General features: G+C 38.8%; 8 non-coding genes across 8 annotated transcripts; all 8 read right to left on the bottom strand.

The window, feature by feature from the left end:
* Window positions 1-2,515: 2,515 nt before the first annotated feature.
* TRNAS-GCU (transfer RNA serine (anticodon GCU)) lies at window positions 2,516-2,597 on the bottom strand. Its single transcript has one exon. It is a non-coding gene; the product is annotated as a tRNA-Ser (tRNA).
* A 2,567-nt stretch (window positions 2,598-5,164) lies between these two features.
* Window positions 5,165-5,246, bottom strand: TRNAS-GCU (transfer RNA serine (anticodon GCU)). Its single transcript has one exon. It is a non-coding gene; the product is annotated as a tRNA-Ser (tRNA).
* Window positions 5,247-7,742: 2,496 nt separating this feature from the next.
* Window positions 7,743-7,824, bottom strand: TRNAS-GCU (transfer RNA serine (anticodon GCU)). Its single transcript has one exon. It is a non-coding gene; the product is annotated as a tRNA-Ser (tRNA).
* Window positions 7,825-10,388: 2,564 nt separating this feature from the next.
* On the bottom strand, window positions 10,389-10,470 carry TRNAS-GCU (transfer RNA serine (anticodon GCU)). The gene has a single exon. It is a non-coding gene; the product is annotated as a tRNA-Ser (tRNA).
* A 2,567-nt stretch (window positions 10,471-13,037) lies between these two features.
* On the bottom strand, window positions 13,038-13,119 carry TRNAS-GCU (transfer RNA serine (anticodon GCU)). The gene has a single exon. It is a non-coding gene; the product is annotated as a tRNA-Ser (tRNA).
* Window positions 13,120-15,615: 2,496 nt separating this feature from the next.
* TRNAS-GCU (transfer RNA serine (anticodon GCU)) lies at window positions 15,616-15,697 on the bottom strand. Its single transcript has one exon. It is a non-coding gene; the product is annotated as a tRNA-Ser (tRNA).
* Window positions 15,698-18,261: 2,564 nt separating this feature from the next.
* Window positions 18,262-18,343, bottom strand: TRNAS-GCU (transfer RNA serine (anticodon GCU)). Its single transcript has one exon. It is a non-coding gene; the product is annotated as a tRNA-Ser (tRNA).
* Window positions 18,344-20,910: 2,567 nt separating this feature from the next.
* TRNAS-GCU (transfer RNA serine (anticodon GCU)) lies at window positions 20,911-20,992 on the bottom strand. Its single transcript has one exon. It is a non-coding gene; the product is annotated as a tRNA-Ser (tRNA).
* Between the last annotated feature and the right edge of the window lie 752 nt (window positions 20,993-21,744).

The following is a 21,744-nucleotide window of genomic DNA, read 5'->3' on the forward strand; positions in this document are numbered from 1 at the left end:
GAAATGTGTTCTATGAGGTGATAGTTGTCCACACATAATAAAGAGCAGATATTTACAGATTGTTATGGCAACTTGTTGTCTTCAGCTTTGCTCTAAATGACCTTGTTGTCCTTCCCTACTTCAGCTTGAATTTATATGATATATGTAATGGAATCATGAAAATTACACATTCCAAACGTGTTCTATCCATATGTGATCTACTGTCACACTACCCTCAAATGAGCTAAGATTGCTTTATTTCAGTTGTACGTGGATTTAAAGTGCAATTTCATACAAATATTTTACTGGTATGGTGCTTTCGAGTCTCTAGGTGTCATTCATTGTTGGGGTGCTTACATGTCAACATTAGGCAGCAAATAGTACACAAATAAGGAAAACTGCCTTCCCATTTAATGTGCATTGTTCTGCAAAACGTTTTAAGTAGGAGAAAGTAAAACTTAATTTATAAAACCGCCTAAACTGGGAGTATTGCCGCTACAGCTTTGACTAAAAACGTACGTGCATCAACAAGAAATATTTTTGCGCTAAATAAATTGCTGTCCGACTGCTCACGTAACGCATAAAACTGAGGCAGTCGTAATTACATTACATTGAAGTTATATCTTGGTGGTTTTCATTGATGATGACTCAGCAGCAACAGATCAGATGACTTTTTATTAGTGATAGCGCATCACGGCCTTGATAAGTAAACTTACAAGGAGACACGCCTAGGTCGATGAACCTTTTGGACTACGTTCGGGGACTTCCCAGTACGAGATGTCTTTTGGCATCACAAATCAATGGATCAATATCTCAACAACAATCGCAATAACTAATCATCATACTAATCAATAACCTTTAATGAGAGTCAATAAAGTGAACACACCATGACCTTTCAGTCATGAATAAAAACACCAATTTAGTTAAGTGTTAGGATACTTATTTCCCTATTGGTTACAATCTAAAGTCATTTCTGTTAATCTCATCGGCAATTCATCTCATTAGTAACTCTTCAGATTTGCAATTAGAAATGCAATTAATCAATGCATGGAGAATATTCACTCAGTATTAACACATCATTAATAAGAACCAACTTAGCAACGTCTCAGTAGTGCATGATTCAACAAAGCAAGAACTCAGTCATTTGTCTCTTTGCGTCAGATTTTAGTGAACACCTTAACTAACCTCAAATTATAATCAGCATGTTGGGCTTCATGCAAAACAATTTAGCAAACACAAATTTGGAAAACATCTAACTATGGCCTCTATCAAAGAGCAGTTGGTACCGAGAAAGAAAAGGCAAGCCGACAATTACAATTTTCATCAGATAGTTACCCATCCAACGGAGCAGCAAACAGCGTCAGTCTTTGTCCTCAGGCCATCAGTCGTTTTCACCATCAGCAAAGATAGGACAGGGCAAAGCCTCTGTATTGCATAGCTGAGGAACAAGAACTCCCCTGATATAGAGGAGATATGAGTATCAGGTAAGGAATAAGTAAAGGGTGGTTTAGAGTATCAGGACGAACAAACGGCAAAGTCTCAAAGGAAATGGCCTAAATGGCTCAGTAGAATGGCAAAGAATGGGTTGGAGTGGAATGTCCAATAAATAGCTGATTTCTGCTCAGGTCATATGGTTAAATCAAAGCTGTCTAATTTACTCCTAATTCCTCGTTGGATAATAATTTGTGCATTGTTATCTCTGTCCAATAATTATTCACGCATTTCACCAGAATTTTCCACAAACCATAGTTCACATGTCCTTGATTGGCCCATGTTATTGACGTCTTCATCGGTTGGAATGTCAGGTAAGAAAATTACACTTTACGCACCAGTCAGTAGTTCCATTGTTTTCTCCTACTCCAGGCAAACTTGCACCTGTTACGAATTACACTGTTGCATTCAGCAAGAATGTCTCCTTGAGCAAGTCGGGTCCCATGAGAAAGAATTTACTACAGCTACACACATCTCTAGCTTCTGGAAAAGTACAGTTTCGTGTCCTTCAGGAAAACAGCACATTGCATGTTAGAAAAACACAGTTTAATATGAGACCAGGCATGTAGGCCCAGACCCTCGCTAAACTAAGGCCTAGTGCTTAATGTACAAACTCCTAATACATAACTCCAATTTTGATATGTTAATACAAGTTCAAAACATCATTACATAATTAATTCAGCATTAATAACTTTCATTAGTCTTCGTATACATTGGTAGCCACTCCCCGTGGGCACATTTTAAACGCGTGCATTATTTCTACATTAACACATTTTCTATGCAGTTTCATTACACAATATCTTGCAAACTTCTACGTCCCCCAACTTAACAATCCTCCGCCTGAGGAAAGAATTTGTGATTCATGCACAGAACCCGGCCGGCGCTGTTTACAGTAATGCCTAAGCACAGTGCTCACCTGAGCGGTGTTTCCAAACCGAGGCAGTGTACTGTCGGAAATACCATGGGATACGTAATTTAACTTTCACATAAAATAGGGTTCAACCAGACATACCGCATATTAAAAAGTAAACACACAATAATAAACCGACAAGGGAGGGATTTGAACCCACGCATGCAGAGCACAATGGATTAGCAGTCCATCACCTTAACCACTCAGCCACCTTGTCTTGTAAAGGTCAGTTTTCAGGAGGAAAAAATATAGTAGCTGAAATGTGTTCTTTGAGTTGATAGTTGGCCACACATAATCAAGAGCATATATTTACAGATTGTTATGGCAACTTGTTGTCTTCAGCTTTGCTCTAAATGACCTTGTTGTCCTTCCCTACTTCAGCTTGAATTTGTATGATATATGTAATGGAATCATGAAAATTACACATTCCAAACGTGTTCTATCCATATGTGATCTACTGTCACACTACCCTCAAATGAGCTAAGATTGCTTTATTTCAGTTGTACGTGGATTTAAAGTGCAATTTCATACATATATTTTACTGGTATGGTGCTTTCGAGTCTCTAGGTGTCATTCATTGTTGGGGTGCTTACATGTCAACATTAGGCAGCAAATAGTACACAAATAAGGAAAACTGCCTTCCCATTTAATGTGCATTGTTCTGCAAAATGTTTTAAGTAGAAGAAAGTAAAACTTAGTTTATAAAACCGCCTAAACTGGGAGTATTGCCGCTACAGCTTTGACACTTCAGTTTAAAAACGTACGTGCATCAACAAGAAATATTTTTGCGCTAAATAAATTGCTGTCCGACTGCTCACGTAACCCATAAAACTGAGGCAGTCGTAATTACACCACATTGAAGTAATATCTTGGTGGTTTTCATTGACGATGACTCAGCAGCAACAGATCAGATTACTTTTTATTAGTGATAGCGCATCACGGCCTTGATAAGTAAACTTACAAGGAGACGCGCCTAGGTCGATGAACCTTTTGGACTACGTTCGGGGACTTCCCAGTACGAGATGTCTTTTGGCATCACAAATCAATGGATCAATATCTCAACAACAATCGCAATAACTAATCATCATGCTAATCAATAACCTTTAATGAGAGTCAATAAAGTGAACACACCATGACCTTTCAGTCATGAATAAAAACACCAATTTAGTTAAGTGTTAGGATACGTATTTCACTATTGGTTACAATCTAAAGTCATTTCTGTTAATCTCATCGGCAATTCATCTCATTAGTAACTCTTCAGATTTGCAATTAGAAATGCAATTAATCAATGCATGGAGAATATTCACTCAGTATTAACACATCATTAATAAGAACCAACTCAGCAAAGTCTCAGTAGTGCATGATTAAAAAAAGCAAGAACTCAGTGATTTGTCTATTTGCGTCAGATTTTAGTGAACACCTTAACTAACCTCAAATTAGCATCAGCATGTTGGGCTTCAGGCAAAACAATTTAGCAAACACAAATTTGGAAAACATCTAACTATGGCCTCTATCAAAGAGCAGTTGGTACCGAGAAAGAAAAGGCAAGCCGACTATTACAATTTTCATCAGATAGTTACCCATCCAACGGATCAGCAAACAGCGTCAGTCTTTGTCCTCAGGCCATCAGTTGTTTTCACCATCAGCAAAGATAGGACAGGGCAAAGCCTCTGTATTGCATAGCTGAGGAACAAGAACTCTCCTCATATAGAGGAGATAGGAGTATCAGGTAAGGAATAAGTAAAGGGTGGTTTAGAGTATCAGGACGAACAAACGGCAAAGTCTCAAATGAAATGGCCTAAATGGCTCAGTAGAATGGCAAAGAATGGGTTGGAGTGGAATGTCCAATAAATAGCTGATTTCTGCTCAGGTCATATGGTTAAATCAAAACTGTCTAATTTACTCCTAATTCCTCGTTGGATAATAATTTGTGCATCGTTATCTCTGTCCAATAATTATTCACGCATTTCACCAGAATTTTCCACAAACCATAGTTCACATGTCGTTGATTGGCCCATGTTATTGACGTCTCCATCGGTTGGAATGTCAGGTAAGAAAAGTTACACTTTACGCACCAGCCAGTAGTTCCATTGTTTTCTCCTACTCCAGGCAACCTTGCACCTGTTACGAATTACACTGTTGCATTCAGCAAGAATGTCTCCTTGAGCAAGTTGGGTCCTATGAGAAAGAATTTACTACAGCTACACACATCTCTAGCTTCTGGAAAAGTACAGTTTCGTGTCCTTCAGGAAAACAGCACATTGCACGTTAGAAAAACACAGTTTAATATGAGACCAGGCATGTAGGCCCAGACCCTCGCTAAACTAAGGCCTAGTGCTTAATGTACAAACTCCTAATACATAACTCCAATTTTGATATGTTGTAATACAAGTTCAAAACATCAGTACATAATTAATTCAGCATTAATAACTTTCATTAGTCTTCGTATACATTGGTAGCCACTCCCCGTGGGCACATTTCAAACGCGTGCATTATTTCTACATTAACACATTTTCTATGCAGTTTCATTACACAATATATTGCAAACTTCTACGTCCCCCAACTTAACAATCCTCCGCCTGAGGAAAGAATTTGTGATTCATGCACAGAACCCGGCCGGCGCTGTTTACAGTAATGCCTAAGCACAGTGCTCACCTGAGCGGTGTTTCCAAACCGAGGCATTGTACTGTCGGAAATACCATGGGATACGTAATTTAACTTTCACATAAAATAGGGTTAAACCAGACATACCGCATATTAAAAAGTAAACACACAATAATAAACCGACAAGGGTGGGATTTGAACCCACGCATGCAGAGCACAATGGATTAGCAGTCCATCACCTTAACCACTCGGCCACCTTGTCGTGTAAAGGTCAGTTTTCAGGAGGAAAAAATATAGTAGCCGAAATGTGTTCTATGAGGTGATAGTTGTCCACACATAATAAAGAGCATATATTTACAGATTGTTATGGCAACTTGTTGTCTTCAGCTTTGCTCTAAATGACCTTGTTGTCCTTCCCTACTTCAGCTTGAATTTGTCTGATATATGTAATGGAATCATGAAAATTACACATTCCAAACGTGTTCTATCCATATGTGATCTACTGTCACACTACCCTCAAATGAGCTAAGATTGCTTTATTTCAGTTGTACGTGGATTTAAAGTGCAATTTCATACAAATATTTTACTGGTATGGTGCTTTCGAGTCTCTAGGTGTCATTCATTGTTGGGGTGCTTACATGTCAACATTAGGCAGCAAATAGTAAAACTTAGTTTATAAAACCGCCTAAACTGGGAGTATTGCCGCTACAGCTTTGACACTTCAGTTTAAAAACGTACGTGCATCAACAAGAAATATTTTTGCGCTAAATAAATTGCTGTCCGACTGCTCACGTAACGCATAAAACTGAGCCAGTCGTAATTACACCACATTGAAGTAATATCTTGGTGGTTTTCGTTGACGATGACTCAGCAGCAACAGATCAGATGACTTTTTATTAGTGATAGCGCATCACGGCCTTGATAAGTAAACTTACAAGGAGACACCCCTAGGTGGATGAACCTTTTGGACTACGTTCGGGGACTTCCCAGTACGAGATGTCTTTTGGCATCACAAATCAATGGATCAATATCTCAACAACAATCGCAATAACTAATCATCATGCTAATCAATAACCTTTAATGAGAGTCAATAAAGTGAACACACCATGACCTTTCAGTCATGAATAAAAACACCAATTTAGTTAAGTGTTAGGATACGTATTTTACTATTGGTTACAATCTAAAGTCATTTCTGTTAATCTCATCGGCAATTCATCTCATTAGTAACTCTTCAGATTTGCAATTAGAAATGCAATTAATCAATGCATGGAGAATATTCACTCAGTATTAACACATCATTAATAAGAACCAACTCAGCAAAGTCTCAGTAGTGCATGATTGAAAAAAGCAAGAACTCAGTGATTTGTCTATTTGCGTCAGATTTTAGTGAACACCTTAACTAACCTCAAATTAGCATCAGCATGTTGGGCTTCAGGCAAAACAATTTAGCAAACACAAATTTGGAAAACATCTAACTATGGCCTCTATCAAAGAGCAGTTGGTACCGAGAAAGAAAAGGCAAGCCGACTATTACAATTTTAATCAGATAGTTACCCATCCAACGGATCAGCAAACAGCGTCAGTCTTTGTCCTCAGGCCATCAGTTGTTTTCACCATCAGCAAAGATAGGACAGGGCAAAGCCTCTGTATTGCATAGCTGAGGAACAAGAACTCCCCTCATATAGAGGAGATATGAGTATCAGGTAAGGAATAAGTAAAGGGTGGTTTAGAGTATCAGGACGAACAAACGGCAAAGTCTCAAATGAAATGGCCTAAATGGCTCAGTAGAATGGCAAAGAATGGGTTGGAGTGGAATGTCCAATAAATAGCTGATTTCTGCTCAGGTCATATGGTTAAATCAAAACTGTCTAATTTACTCCTAATTCCTCGTTGGATAATAATTTGTGCATCGTTATCTCTGTCCAATAATTATTCACGCATTTCACCAGAATTTTCCACAAACCATAGTTCACATGTCGTTGATTGGCCCATGTTATTGACGTCTCCATCGGTTGGAATGTCAGGTAAGAAAAGTTACACTTTACGCACCAGCCAGTAGTTCCATTGTTTTCTCCTACTCCAGGCAACCTTGCACCTGTTACGAATTACACTGTTGCATTCAGCAAGAATGTCTCCTTGAGCAAGTCGGGTCCTATGAGAAAGAATTTACTACAGCTACACACATCTCTAGCTTCTGGAAAAGTACAGTTTCGTGTCCTTCAGGAAAACAGCACATTGCACGTTAGAAAAACACAGTTTAATATGAGACCAGGCATGTAGGCCCAGACCCTCGCTAAACTAAGGCCTAGTGCTTAATGTACAAACTCCTAATACATAACTCCAATTTTGATATGTTGTAATACAAGTTCAAAACATCAGTACATAATTAATTCAGCATTAATAACTTTCATTAGTCTTCGTATACATTGGTAGCCACTCCCCGTGGGCACATTTCAAACGCGTGCATTATTTCTTCATTAACACATTTTCTATGCAGTTTCATTACACAATATATTGCAAACTTCTACGTCCCCCAACTTAACAATCCTCCGCCTGAGGAAAGAATTTGTGATTCATGCACAGAACCCGGCCGGCGCTGTTTACAGTAATGCCTAAGCACAGTGCTCACCTGAGCGGTGTTTCCAAACCGAGGCATTGTACTGTCGGAAATACCATGGGATACGTAATTTAACTTTCACATAAAATAGGGTTAAACCAGACATACCGCATATTAAAAAGTAAACACACAATAATAAACCGACAAGGGTGGGATTTGAACCCACGCATGCAGAGCACAATGGATTAGCAGTCCATCACCTTAACCACTCGGCCACCTTGTCGTGTAAAGGTCAGTTTTCAGGAGGAAAAAATATAGTAGCCGAAATGTGTTCTATGAGGTGATAGTTGTCCACACATAATAAAGAGCATATATTTACAGATTGTTATGGCAACTTGTTGTCTTCAGCTTTGCTCTAAATGACCTTGTTGTCCTTCCCTACTTCAGCTTGAATTTGTCTGATATATGTAATGGAATCATGAAAATTACACATTCCAAACGTGTTCTATCCATATGTGATCTACTGTCACACTACCCTCAAATGAGCTAAGATTGCTTTATTTCAGTTGTACGTGGATTTAAAGTGCAATTTCATACAAATATTTTACTGGTATGGTGCTTTCGAGTCTCTAGGTGTCATTCATTGTTGGGGTGCTTACATGTCAACATTAGGCAGCAAATAGTACACAAATAAGGAAAACTGCCTTCCCATTTAATGTGCATTGTTCTGCAAAACGTTTTAAGTAGGAGAAAGTAAAACTTAGTTTATAAAACCGCCTAAACTGGGAGTATTGCCGCTACAGCTTTGACACTTCAGTTTAAAAACGTACGTGCATCAACAAGAAATATTTTTGCGCTAAATAAATTGCTGTCCGACTGCTCACGTAACGCATAAAACTGAGGCAGTCGTAATTACACCACATTGAAGTAATATCTTGGTGGTTTTCGTTGACGATGACTCAGCAGCAACAGATCAGATGACTTTTTATTAGTGATAGCGCATCACGGCCTTGATAAGTAAACTTACAAGGAGACACCCCTAGGTGGATGAACCTTTTGGACTACGTTCGGGGACTTCCCAGTACGAGATGTCTTTTGGCATCACAAATCAATGGATCAATATCTCAACAACAATCGCAATAACTAATCATCATGCTAATCAATAACCTTTAATGAGAGTAAATAAAGTGAACACACCATGACCTTTCAGTCATGAATAAAAACACCAATTTAGTTAAGTGTTAGGATACTTATTTCCCTATTGGTTACAATCTAAAGTCATTTCTGTTAATCTCATCGGCAATTCATCTCATTAGTAACTCTTCAGATTTGCAATTAGAAATGCAATTAATCAATGCATGGAGAATATTCACTCAGTATTAACACATCATTAATAAGAACCAACTTAGCAACGTCTCAGTAGTGCATGATTCAACAAAGCAAGAACTCAGTCATTTGTCTCTTTGCGTCAGATTTTAGTGAACACCTTAACTAACCTCAAATTATAATCAGCATGTTGGGCTTCATGCAAAACAATTTAGCAAACACAAATTTGGAAAACATCTAACTATGGCCTCTATCAAAGAGCAGTTGGTACCGAGAAAGAAAAGGCAAGCCGACAATTACAATTTTCATCAGATAGTTACCCATCCAACGGAGCAGCAAACAGCGTCAGTCTTTGTCCTCAGGCCATCAGTCGTTTTCAACATCAGCAAAGATAGGACAGGGCAAAGCCTCTGTATTGCATAGCTGAGGAACAAGAACTCCCCTGATATAGAGGAGATATGAGTATCAGGTAAGGAATAAGTAAAGGGTGGTTTAGAGTATCAGGACGAACAAACGGCAAAGTCTCAAAGGAAATGGCCTAAATGGCTCAGTAGAATGGCAAAGAATGGGTTGGAGTGGAATGTCCAATAAATAGCTGATTTCTGCTCAGGTCATATGGTTAAATCAAAGCTGTCTAATTTACTCCTAATTCCTCGTTGGATAATAATTTGTGCATTGTTATCTCTGTCCAATAATTATTCACGCATTTCACCAGAATTTTCCACAAACCATAGTTCACATGTCCTTGATTGGCCCATGTTATTGACGTCTTCATCGGTTGGAATGTCAGGTAAGAAAATTACACTTTACGCACCAGTCAGTAGTTCCATTGTTTTCTCCTACTCCAGGCAAACTTGCACCTGTTACGAATTACACTGTTGCATTCAGCAAGAATGTCTCCTTGAGCAAGTCGGGTCCCATGAGAAAGAATTTACTACAGCTACACACATCTCTAGCTTCTGGAAAAGTACAGTTTCGTGTCCTTCAGGAAAACAGCACATTGCATGTTAGAAAAACACAGTTTAATATGAGACCAGGCATGTAGGCCCAGACCCTCGCTAAACTAAGGCCTAGTGCTTAATGTACAAACTCCTAATACATAACTCCAATTTTGATATGTTAATACAAGTTCAAAACATCATTACATAATTAATTCAGCATTAATAACTTTCATTAGTCTTCGTATACATTGGTAGCCACTCCCCGTGGGCACATTTTAAACGCGTGCATTATTTCTACATTAACACATTTTCTATGCAGTTTCATTACACAATATCTTGCAAACTTCTACGTCCCCCAACTTAACAATCCTCCGCCTGAGGAAAGAATTTGTGATTCATGCACAGAACCCGGCCGGCGCTGTTTACAGTAATGCCTAAGCACAGTGCTCACCTGAGCGGTGTTTCCAAACCGAGGCAGTGTACTGTCGGAAATACCATGGGATACGTAATTTAACTTTCACATAAAATAGGGTTCAACCAGACATACCGCATATTAAAAAGTAAACACACAATAATAAACCGACAAGGGAGGGATTTGAACCCACGCATGCAGAGCACAATGGATTAGCAGTCCATCACCTTAACCACTCAGCCACCTTGTCTTGTAAAGGTCAGTTTTCAGGAGGAAAAAATATAGTAGCTGAAATGTGTTCTTTGAGTTGATAGTTGGCCACACATAATCAAGAGCATATATTTACAGATTGTTATGGCAACTTGTTGTCTTCAGCTTTGCTCTAAATGACCTTGTTGTCCTTCCCTACTTCAGCTTGAATTTGTATGATATATGTAATGGAATCATGAAAATTACACATTCCAAACGTGTTCTATCCATATGTGATCTACTGTCACACTACCCTCAAATGAGCTAAGATTGCTTTATTTCAGTTGTACGTGGATTTAAAGTGCAATTTCATACATATATTTTACTGGTATGGTGCTTTCGAGTCTCTAGGTGTCATTCATTGTTGGGGTGCTTACATGTCAACATTAGGCAGCAAATAGTACACAAATAAGGAAAACTGCCTTCCCATTTAATGTGCATTGTTCTGCAAAACGTTTTAAGTAGAAGAAAGTAAAACTTAGTTTATAAAACCGCCTAAACTGGGAGTATTGCCGCTACAGCTTTGACACTTCAGTTTAAAAACGTACGTGCATCAACAAGAAATATTTTTGCGCTAAATAAATTGCTGTCCGACTGCTCACGTAACCCATAAAACTGAGGCAGTCGTAATTACACCACATTGAAGTAATATCTTGGTGGTTTTCATTGACGATGACTCAGCAGCAACAGATCAGATTACTTTTTATTAGTGATAGCGCATCACGGCCTTGATAAGTAAACTTACAAGGAGACGCGCCTAGGTCGATGAACCTTTTGGACTACGTTCGGGGACTTCCCAGTACGAGATGTCTTTTGGCATCACAAATCAATGGATCAATATCTCAACAACAATCGCAATAACTAATCATCATGCTAATCAATAACCTTTAATGAGAGTCAATAAAGTGAACACACCATGACCTTTCAGTCATGAATAAAAACACCAATTTAGTTAAGTGTTAGGATACGTATTTCACTATTGGTTACAATCTAAAGTCATTTCTGTTAATCTCATCGGCAATTCATCTCATTAGTAACTCTTCAGATTTGCAATTAGAAATGCAATTAATCAATGCATGGAGAATATTCACTCAGTATTAACACATCATTAATAAGAACCAACTCAGCAAAGTCTCAGTAGTGCATGATTAAAAAAAGCAAGAACTCAGTGATTTGTCTATTTGCGTCAGATTTTAGTGAACACCTTAACTAACCTCAAATTAGCATCAGCATGTTGGGCTTCAGGCAAAACAATTTAGCAAACACAAATTTGGAAAACATCTAACTATGGCCTCTATCAAAGAGCAGTTGGTACCGAGAAAGAAAAGGCAAGCCGACTATTACAATTTTCATCAGATAGTTACCCATCCAACGGATCAGCAAACAGCGTCAGTCTTTGTCCTCAGGCCATCAGTTGTTTTCACCATCAGCAAAGATAGGACAGGGCAAAGCCTCTGTATTGCATAGCTGAGGAACAAGAACTCCCCTCATATAGAGGAGATAGGAGTATCAGGTAAGGAATAAGTAAAGGGTGGTTTAGAGTATCAGGACGAACAAACGGCAAAGTCTCAAATGAAATGGCCTAAATGGCTCAGTAGAATGGCAAAGAATGGGTTGGAGTGGAATGTCCAATAAATAGCTGATTTCTGCTCAGGTCATATGGTTAAATCAAAACTGTCTAATTTACTCCTAATTCCTCGTTGGATAATAATTTGTGCATCGTTATCTCTGTCCAATAATTATTCACGCATTTCACCAGAATTTTCCACAAACCATAGTTCACATGTCGTTGATTGGCCCATGTTATTGACGTCTCCATCGGTTGGAATGTCAGGTAAGAAAAGTTACACTTTACGCACCAGCCAGTAGTTCCATTGTTTTCTCCTACTCCAGGCAACCTTGCACCTGTTACGAATTACACTGTTGCATTCAGCAAGAATGTCTCCTTGAGCAAGTTGGGTCCTATGAGAAAGAATTTACTACAGCTACACACATCTCTAGCTTCTGGAAAAGTACAGTTTCGTGTCCTTCAGGAAAACAGCACATTGCACGTTAGAAAAACACAGTTTAATATGAGACCAGGCATGTAGGCCCAGACCCTCGCTAAACTAAGGCCTAGTGCTTAATGTACAAACTCCTAATACATAACTCCAATTTTGATATGTTGTAATACAAGTTCAAAACATCAGTACATAATTAATTCAGCATTAATAACTTTCATTAGTCTTCGTATACATTGGTAGCCACTCCCCGTGGGCACATTTCAAACGCGTGCATTATTTCTACATTAACACATTTTCTATGCAGTTTCATTACACAATATATTGCAAACTTCTACGTCCCCCAACTTAACAATCCTCCGCCTGAGGAAAGAATTTGTGATTCATGCACAGAACCCGGCCGGCGCTGTTTACAGTAATGCCTAAGCACAGTGCTCACCTGAGCGGTGTTTCCAAACCGAGGCATTGTACTGTCGGAAATACCATGGGATACGTAATTTAACTTTCACATAAAATAGGGTTAAACCAGACATACCGCATATTAAAAAGTAAACACACAATAATAAACCGACAAGGGTGGGATTTGAACCCACGCATGCAGAGCACAATGGATTAGCAGTCCATCACCTTAACCACTCGGCCACCTTGTCGTGTAAAGGTCAGTTTTCAGGAGGAAAAAATATAGTAGCCGAAATGTGTTCTATGAGGTGATAGTTGTCCACACATAATAAAGAGCATATATTTACAGATTGTTATGGCAACTTGTTGTCTTCAGCTTTGCTCTAAATGACCTTGTTGTCCTTCCCTACTTCAGCTTGAATTTGTCTGATATATGTAATGGAATCATGAAAATTACACATTCCAAACGTGTTCTATCCATATGTGATCTACTGTCACACTACCCTCAAATGAGCTAAGATTGCTTTATTTCAGTTGTACGTGGATTTAAAGTGCAATTTCATACAAATATTTTACTGGTATGGTGCTTTCGAGTCTCTAGGTGTCATTCATTGTTGGGGTGCTTACATGTCAACATTAGGCAGCAAATAGTAAAACTTAGTTTATAAAACCGCCTAAACTGGGAGTATTGCCGCTACAGCTTTGACACTTCAGTTTAAAAACGTACGTGCATCAACAAGAAATATTTTTGCGCTAAATAAATTGCTGTCCGACTGCTCACGTAACGCATAAAACTGAGCCAGTCGTAATTACACCACATTGAAGTAATATCTTGGTGGTTTTCGTTGACGATGACTCAGCAGCAACAGATCAGATGACTTTTTATTAGTGATAGCGCATCACGGCCTTGATAAGTAAACTTACAAGGAGACACCCCTAGGTGGATGAACCTTTTGGACTACGTTCGGGGACTTCCCAGTACGAGATGTCTTTTGGCATCACAAATCAATGGATCAATATCTCAACAACAATCGCAATAACTAATCATCATGCTAATCAATAACCTTTAATGAGAGTCAATAAAGTGAACACACCATGACCTTTCAGTCATGAATAAAAACACCAATTTAGTTAAGTGTTAGGATACGTATTTTACTATTGGTTACAATCTAAAGTCATTTCTGTTAATCTCATCGGCAATTCATCTCATTAGTAACTCTTCAGATTTGCAATTAGAAATGCAATTAATCAATGCATGGAGAATATTCACTCAGTATTAACACATCATTAATAAGAACCAACTCAGCAAAGTCTCAGTAGTGCATGATTAAAAAAAGCAAGAACTCAGTGATTTGTCTATTTGCGTCAGATTTTAGTGAACACCTTAACTAACCTCAAATTAGCATCAGCATGTTGGGCTTCAGGCAAAACAATTTAGCAAACACAAATTTGGAAAACATCTAACTATGGCCTCTATCAAAGAGCAGTTGGTACCGAGAAAGAAAAGGCAAGCCGACTATTACAATTTTAATCAGATAGTTACCCATCCAACGGATCAGCAAACAGCGTCAGTCTTTGTCCTCAGGCCATCAGTTGTTTTCACCATCAGCAAAGATAGGACAGGGCAAAGCCTCTGTATTGCATAGCTGAGGAACAAGAACTCCCCTCATATAGAGGAGATATGAGTATCAGGTAAGGAATAAGTAAAGGGTGGTTTAGAGTATCAGGACGAACAAACGGCAAAGTCTCAAATGAAATGGCCTAAATGGCTCAGTAGAATGGCAAAGAATGGGTTGGAGTGGAATGTCCAATAAATAGCTGATTTCTGCTCAGGTCATATGGTTAAATCAAAACTGTCTAATTTACTCCTAATTCCTCGTTGGATAATAATTTGTGCATCGTTATCTCTGTCCAATAATTATTCACGCATTTCACCAGAATTTTCCACAAACCATAGTTCACATGTCGTTGATTGGCCCATGTTATTGACGTCTCCATCGGTTGGAATGTCAGGTAAGAAAAGTTACACTTTACGCACCAGCCAGTAGTTCCATTGTTTTCTCCTACTCCAGGCAACCTTGCACCTGTTACGAATTACACTGTTGCATTCAGCAAGAATGTCTCCTTGAGCAAGTCGGGTCCTATGAGAAAGAATTTACTACAGCTACACACATCTCTAGCTTCTGGAAAAGTACAGTTTCGTGTCCTTCAGGAAAACAGCACATTGCACGTTAGAAAAACACAGTTTAATATGAGACCAGGCATGTAGGCCCAGACCCTCGCTAAACTAAGGCCTAGTGCTTAATGTACAAACTCCTAATACATAACTCCAATTTTGATATGTTGTAATACAAGTTCAAAACATCAGTACATAATTAATTCAGCATTAATAACTTTCATTAGTCTTCGTATACATTGGTAGCCACTCCCCGTGGGCACATTTCAAACGCGTGCATTATTTCTTCATTAACACATTTTCTATGCAGTTTCATTACACAATATATTGCAAACTTCTACGTCCCCCAACTTAACAATCCTCCGCCTGAGGAAAGAATTTGTGATTCATGCACAGAACCCGGCCGGCGCTGTTTACAGTAATGCCTAAGCACAGTGCTCACCTGAGCGGTGTTTCCAAACCGAGGCATTGTACTGTCGGAAATACCATGGGATACGTAATTTAACTTTCACATAAAATAGGGTTAAACCAGACATACCGCATATTAAAAAGTAAACACACAATAATAAACCGACAAGGGTGGGATTTGAACCCACGCATGCAGAGCACAATGGATTAGCAGTCCATCACCTTAACCACTCGGCCACCTTGTCGTGTAAAGGTCAGTTTTCAGGAGGAAAAAATATAGTAGCCGAAATGTGTTCTATGAGGTGATAGTTGTCCACACATAATAAAGAGCATATATTTACAGATTGTTATGGCAACTTGTTGTCTTCAGCTTTGCTCTAAATGACCTTGTTGTCCTTCCCTACTTCAGCTTGAATTTGTCTGATATATGTAATGGAATCATGAAAATTACACATTCCAAACGTGTTCTATCCATATGTGATCTACTGTCACACTACCCTCAAATGAGCTAAGATTGCTTTATTTCAGTTGTACGTGGATTTAAAGTGCAATTTCATACAAATATTTTACTGGTATGGTGCTTTCGAGTCTCTAGGTGTCATTCATTGTTGGGGTGCTTACATGTCAACATTAGGCAGCAAATAGTACACAAATAAGGAAAACTGCCTTCCCATTTAATGTGCATTGTTCTGCAAAACGTTTTAAGTAGGAGAAAGTAAAACTTAGTTTATAAAACCGCCTAAACTGGGAGTATTGCCGCTACAGCTTTGACACTTCAGTTTAAAAACGTACGTGCATCAACAAGAAATATTTTTGCGCTAAATAAATTGCTGTCCGACTGCTCACGTAACGCATAAAACTGAGGCAGTCGTAATTACACCACATTGAAGTAATATCTTGGTGGTTTTCGTTGACGATGACTCAGCAGCAACAGATCAGATGACTTTTTATTAGTGATAGCGCATCACGGCCTTGATAAGTAAACTTACATGGAGACACCCCTAGGTGGATGAACCTTTTGGACTACGTTCGGGGACTTCCCAGTACGAGATGTCTTTTGGCATCACAAATCAATGGATCAATATCTCAACAACAATCGCAATAACTAATCATCATGCTAATCAATAACCTTTAATGAGAGTAAATAAAGTGAACACACCATGACCTTTCAGTCATGAATAAAAACACCAATTTAGTTAAGTGTTAGGATACTTATTTCCCTATTGGTTACAATCTAAAGTCATTTCTGTTAATCTCATCGGCAATTCATCTCATTAGTAACTCTTCAGATTTGCAATTAGAAATGCAATTAATCAATGCATGGAGAATATTCACTCAGTATTAACACATCATTAATAAGAACCAACTTAGCAACGTCTCAGTAGTGCATGATTCAACAAAGCAAGAACTCAGTCATTTGTCTCTTTGCGTCAGATTTTAGTGAACACCTTAACTAACCTCAAATTATAATCAGCATGTTGGGCTTCATGCAAAACAATTTAGCAAACACAAATTTGGAAAACATCTAACTATGGCCTCTATCAAAGAGCAGTTGGTACCGAGAAAGAAAAGGCAAGCCGACAATTACAATTTTCATCAGATAGTTACCCATCCAACGGAGCAGCAAACAGCGTCAGTCTTTGTCCTCAGGCCATCAGTCGTTTTCAACATCAGCAAAGATAGGACAGGGCAAAGCCTCTGTATTGCATAGCTGAGGAACAAGAACTCCCCTGATATAGAGGAGATATGAGTATCAGGTAAGGAATAAGTAAAGGGTGGTTTAGAGTATCAGGACGAACAAACGGCAAAGTCTCAAAGGAAATGGCCTAAATGGCTCAGTAGAATGGCAAAGAATGGGTTGGAGTGGAATGTCCAATAAATAGCTGATTTCTGCTCAGGTCATATGGTTAAATCAAAGCTGTCTAATTTACTCCTAATTCCTCGTTGGATAATAATTTGTGCATTGTTATCTCTGTCCAATAATTATTCACGCATTTCACCAGAATTTTCCACAAACCATAGTTCACATGTCCTTGATTGGCCCATGTTATTGACGTCTTCATCGGTTGGAATGTCAGGTAAGAAAATTACACTTTACGCACCAGTCAGTAGTTCCATTGTTTTCTCCTACTCCAGGCAAACTTGCACCTGTTACGAATTACACTGTTGCATTCAGCAAGAATGTCTCCTTGAGCAAGTCGGGTCCCATGAGAAAGAATTTACTACAGCTACACACATCTCTAGCTTCTGGAAAAGTACAGTTTCGTGTCCTTCAGGAAAACAGCACATTGCATGTTAGAAAAACACAGTTTAATATGAGACCAGGCATGTAGGCCCAGACCCTCGCTAAACTAAGGCCTAGTGCTTAATGTACAAACTCCTAATACATAACTCCAATTTTGATATGTTAATACAAGTTCAAAACATCATTACATAATTAATTCAGCATTAATAACTTTCATTAGTCTTCGTATACATTGGTAGCCACTCCCCGTGGGCACATTTTAAACGCGTGCATTATTTCTACATTAACACATTTTCTATGCAGTTTCATTACACAATATCTTGCAAACTTCTACGTCCCCCAACTTAACAATCCTCCGCCTGAGGAAAGAATTTGTGATTCATGCACAGAACCCGGCCGGCGCTGTTTACAGTAATGCCTAAGCACAGTGCTCACCTGAGCGGTGTTTCCAAACCGAGGCAGTGTACTGTCGGAAATACCATGGGATACGTAATTTAACTTTCACATAAAATAGGGTTCAACCAGACATACCGCATATTAAAAAGTAAACACACAATAATAAACCGACAAGGGAGGGATTTGAACCCACGCATGCAGAGCACAATGGATTAGCAGTCCATCACCTTAACCACTCAGCCACCTTGTCTTGTAAAGGTCAGTTTTCAGGAGGAAAAAATATAGTAGCTGAAATGTGTTCTTTGAGTTGATAGTTGGCCACACATAATCAAGAGCATATATTTACAGATTGTTATGGCAACTTGTTGTCTTCAGCTTTGCTCTAAATGACCTTGTTGTCCTTCCCTACTTCAGCTTGAATTTGTATGATATATGTAATGGAATCATGAAAATTACACATTCCAAACGTGTTCTATCCATATGTGATCTACTGTCACACTACCCTCAAATGAGCTAAGATTGCTTTATTTCAGTTGTACGTGGATTTAAAGTGCAATTTCATACATATATTTTACTGGTATGGTGCTTTCGAGTCTCTAGGTGTCATTCATTGTTGGGGTGCTTACATGTCAACATTAGGCAGCAAATAGTACACAAATAAGGAAAACTGCCTTCCCATTTAATGTGCATTGTTCTGCAAAACGTTTTAAGTAGAAGAAAGTAAAACTTAGTTTATAAAACCGCCTAAACTGGGAGTATTGCCGCTACAGCTTTGACACTTCAGTTTAAAAACGTACGTGCATCAACAAGAAATATTTTTGCGCTAAATAAATTGCTGTCCGACTGCTCACGTAACCCATAAAACTGAGGCAGTCGTAATTACACCACATTGAAGTAATATCTTGGTGGTTTTCATTGACGATGACTCAGCAGCAACAGATCAGATTACTTTTTATTAGTGATAGCGCATCACGGCCTTGATAAGTAAACTTACAAGGAGACGCGCCTAGGTCGATGAACCTTTTGGACTACGTTCGGGGACTTCCCAGTACGAGATGTCTTTTGGCATCACAAATCAATGGATCAATATCTCAACAACAATCGCAATAACTAATCATCATGCTAATCAATAACCTTTAATGAGAGTCAATAAAGTGAACACACCATGACCTTTCAGTCATGAATAAAAACACCAATTTAGTTAAGTGTTAGGATACGTATTTCACTATTGGTTACAATCTAAAGTCATTTCTGTTAATCTCATCGGCAATTCATCTCATTAGTAACTCTTCAGATTTGCAATTAGAAATGCAATTAATCAATGCATGGAGAATATTCACTCAGTATTAACACATCATTAATAAGAACCAACTCAGCAAAGTCTCAGTAGTGCATGATTAAAAAAAGCAAGAACTCAGTGATTTGTCTATTTGCGTCAGATTTTAGTGAACACCTTAACTAACCTCAAATTAGCATCAGCATGTTGGGCTTCAGGCAAAACAATTTAGCAAACACAAATTTGGAAAACATCTAACTATGGCCTCTATCAAAGAGCAGTTGGTACCGAGAAAGAAAAGGCAAGCCGACTATTACAATTTTCATCAGATAGTTACCCATCCAACGGATCAGCAAACAGCGTCAGTCTTTGTCCTCAGGCCATCAGTTGTTTTCACCATCAGCAAAGATAGGACAGGGCAAAGCCTCTGTATTGCATAGCTGAGGAACAAGAACTCCCCTCATATAGAGGAGATAGGAGTATCAGGTAAGGAATAAGTAAAGGGTGGTTTAGAGTATCAGGACGAACAAACGGCAAAGTCTCAAATGAAATGGCCTAAATGGCTCAGTAGAATGGCAAAGAATGGGTTGGAGTGGAATGTCCAATAAATAGCTGATTTCTGCTCAGGTCATATGGTTAAATCAAAACTGTCTAATTTACTCCTAATTCCTCGTTGGATAATAATTTGTGCATCGTTATCTCTGTCCAATAATTATTCACGCATTTCACCAGAATTTTCCACAAACCATAGTTCACATGTCGTTGATTGGCCCATGTTATTGACGTCTCCATCGGTTGGAATGTCAGGTAAGAAAAGTTACACTTTACGCACCAGCCAGTAGTTCCATTGTTTTCTCCTACTCCAGGCAACCTTGCACCTGTTACGAATTACACTGTTGCATTCAGCAAGAATGTCTCCTTGAGCAAGTTGGGTCCTATGAGAAAGAATTTACTACAGCTACACACATCTCTAGCTTCTGGAAAAGTACAGTTTCGTGTCCTTCAGGAAAACAGCACATTGCACGTTAGAAAAACACAGTTTAATATGAGACCAGGCATGTAGGCCCAGACCCTCGCTAAACTAAGGCCTAGTGCTTAATGTACAAACTCCTAATACATAACTCCAATTTTGATATGTTGTAATACAAGTTCAAAACATCAGTACATAATTAATTCAGCATTAATAACTTTCATTAGTCTTCGTATACATTGGTAGCCACTCCCCGTGGGCACATTTCAAACGCGTGCATTATTTCTACATTAACACATTTTCTATGCAGTTTCATTACACAATATATTGCAAACTTCTACGTCCCCCAACTTAACAATCCTCCGCCTGAGGAAAGAATTTGTGATTCATGCACAGAACCCGGCCGGCGCTGTTTACAGTAATGCCTAAGCACAGTGCTCACCTGAGCGGTGTTTCCAAACCGAGGCATTGTACTGTCGGAAATACCATGGGATACGTAATTTAACTTTCACATAAAATAGGGTTAAACCAGACATACCGCATATTAAAAAGTAAACACACAATAATAAACCGACAAGGGTGGGATTTGAACCCACGCATGCAGAGCACAATGGATTAGCAGTCCATCACCTTAACCACTCGGCCACCTTGTCGTGTAAAGGTCAGTTTTCAGGAGGAAAAAATATAGTAGCCGAAATGTGTTCTATGAGGTGATAGTTGTCCACACATAATAAAGAGCATATATTTACAGATTGTTATGGCAACTTGTTGTCTTCAGCTTTGCTCTAAATGACCTTGTTGTCCTTCCCTACTTCAGCTTGAATTTGTCTGATATATGTAATGGAATCATGAAAATTACACATTCCAAACGTGTTCTATCCATATGTGATCTACTGTCACACTACCCTCAAATGAGCTAAGATTGCTTTATTTCAGTTGTACGTGGATTTAAAGTGCAATTTCATACAAATATTTTACTGGTATGGTGCTTTCGAGTCTCTAGGTGTCATTCATTGTTGGGGTGCTTACATGTCAACATTAGGCAGCAAATAGTAAAACTTAGTTTATAAAACCGCCTAAACTGGGAGTATTGCCGCTACAGCTTTGACACTTCAGTTTAAAAACGTACGTGCATCAACAAGAAATATTTTTGCGCTAAATAAATTGCTGTCCGACTGCTCACGTAACGCATAAAACTGAGCCAGTCGTAATTACACCACATTGAAGTAATATCTTGGTGGTTTTCGTTGACGATGACTCAGCAGCAACAGATCAGATGACTTTTTATTAGTGATAGCGCATCACGGCCTTGATAAGTAAACTTACAAGGAGACACCCCTAGGTGGATGAACCTTTTGGACTACGTTCGGGGACTTCCCAGTACGAGATGTCTTTTGGCATCACA

This window comes from Pleurodeles waltl, chromosome 12 (genome assembly GCF_031143425.1).
Source record: "Pleurodeles waltl isolate 20211129_DDA chromosome 12, aPleWal1.hap1.20221129, whole genome shotgun sequence".
NCBI lineage: Eukaryota > Metazoa > Chordata > Amphibia > Caudata > Salamandridae > Pleurodeles > Pleurodeles waltl.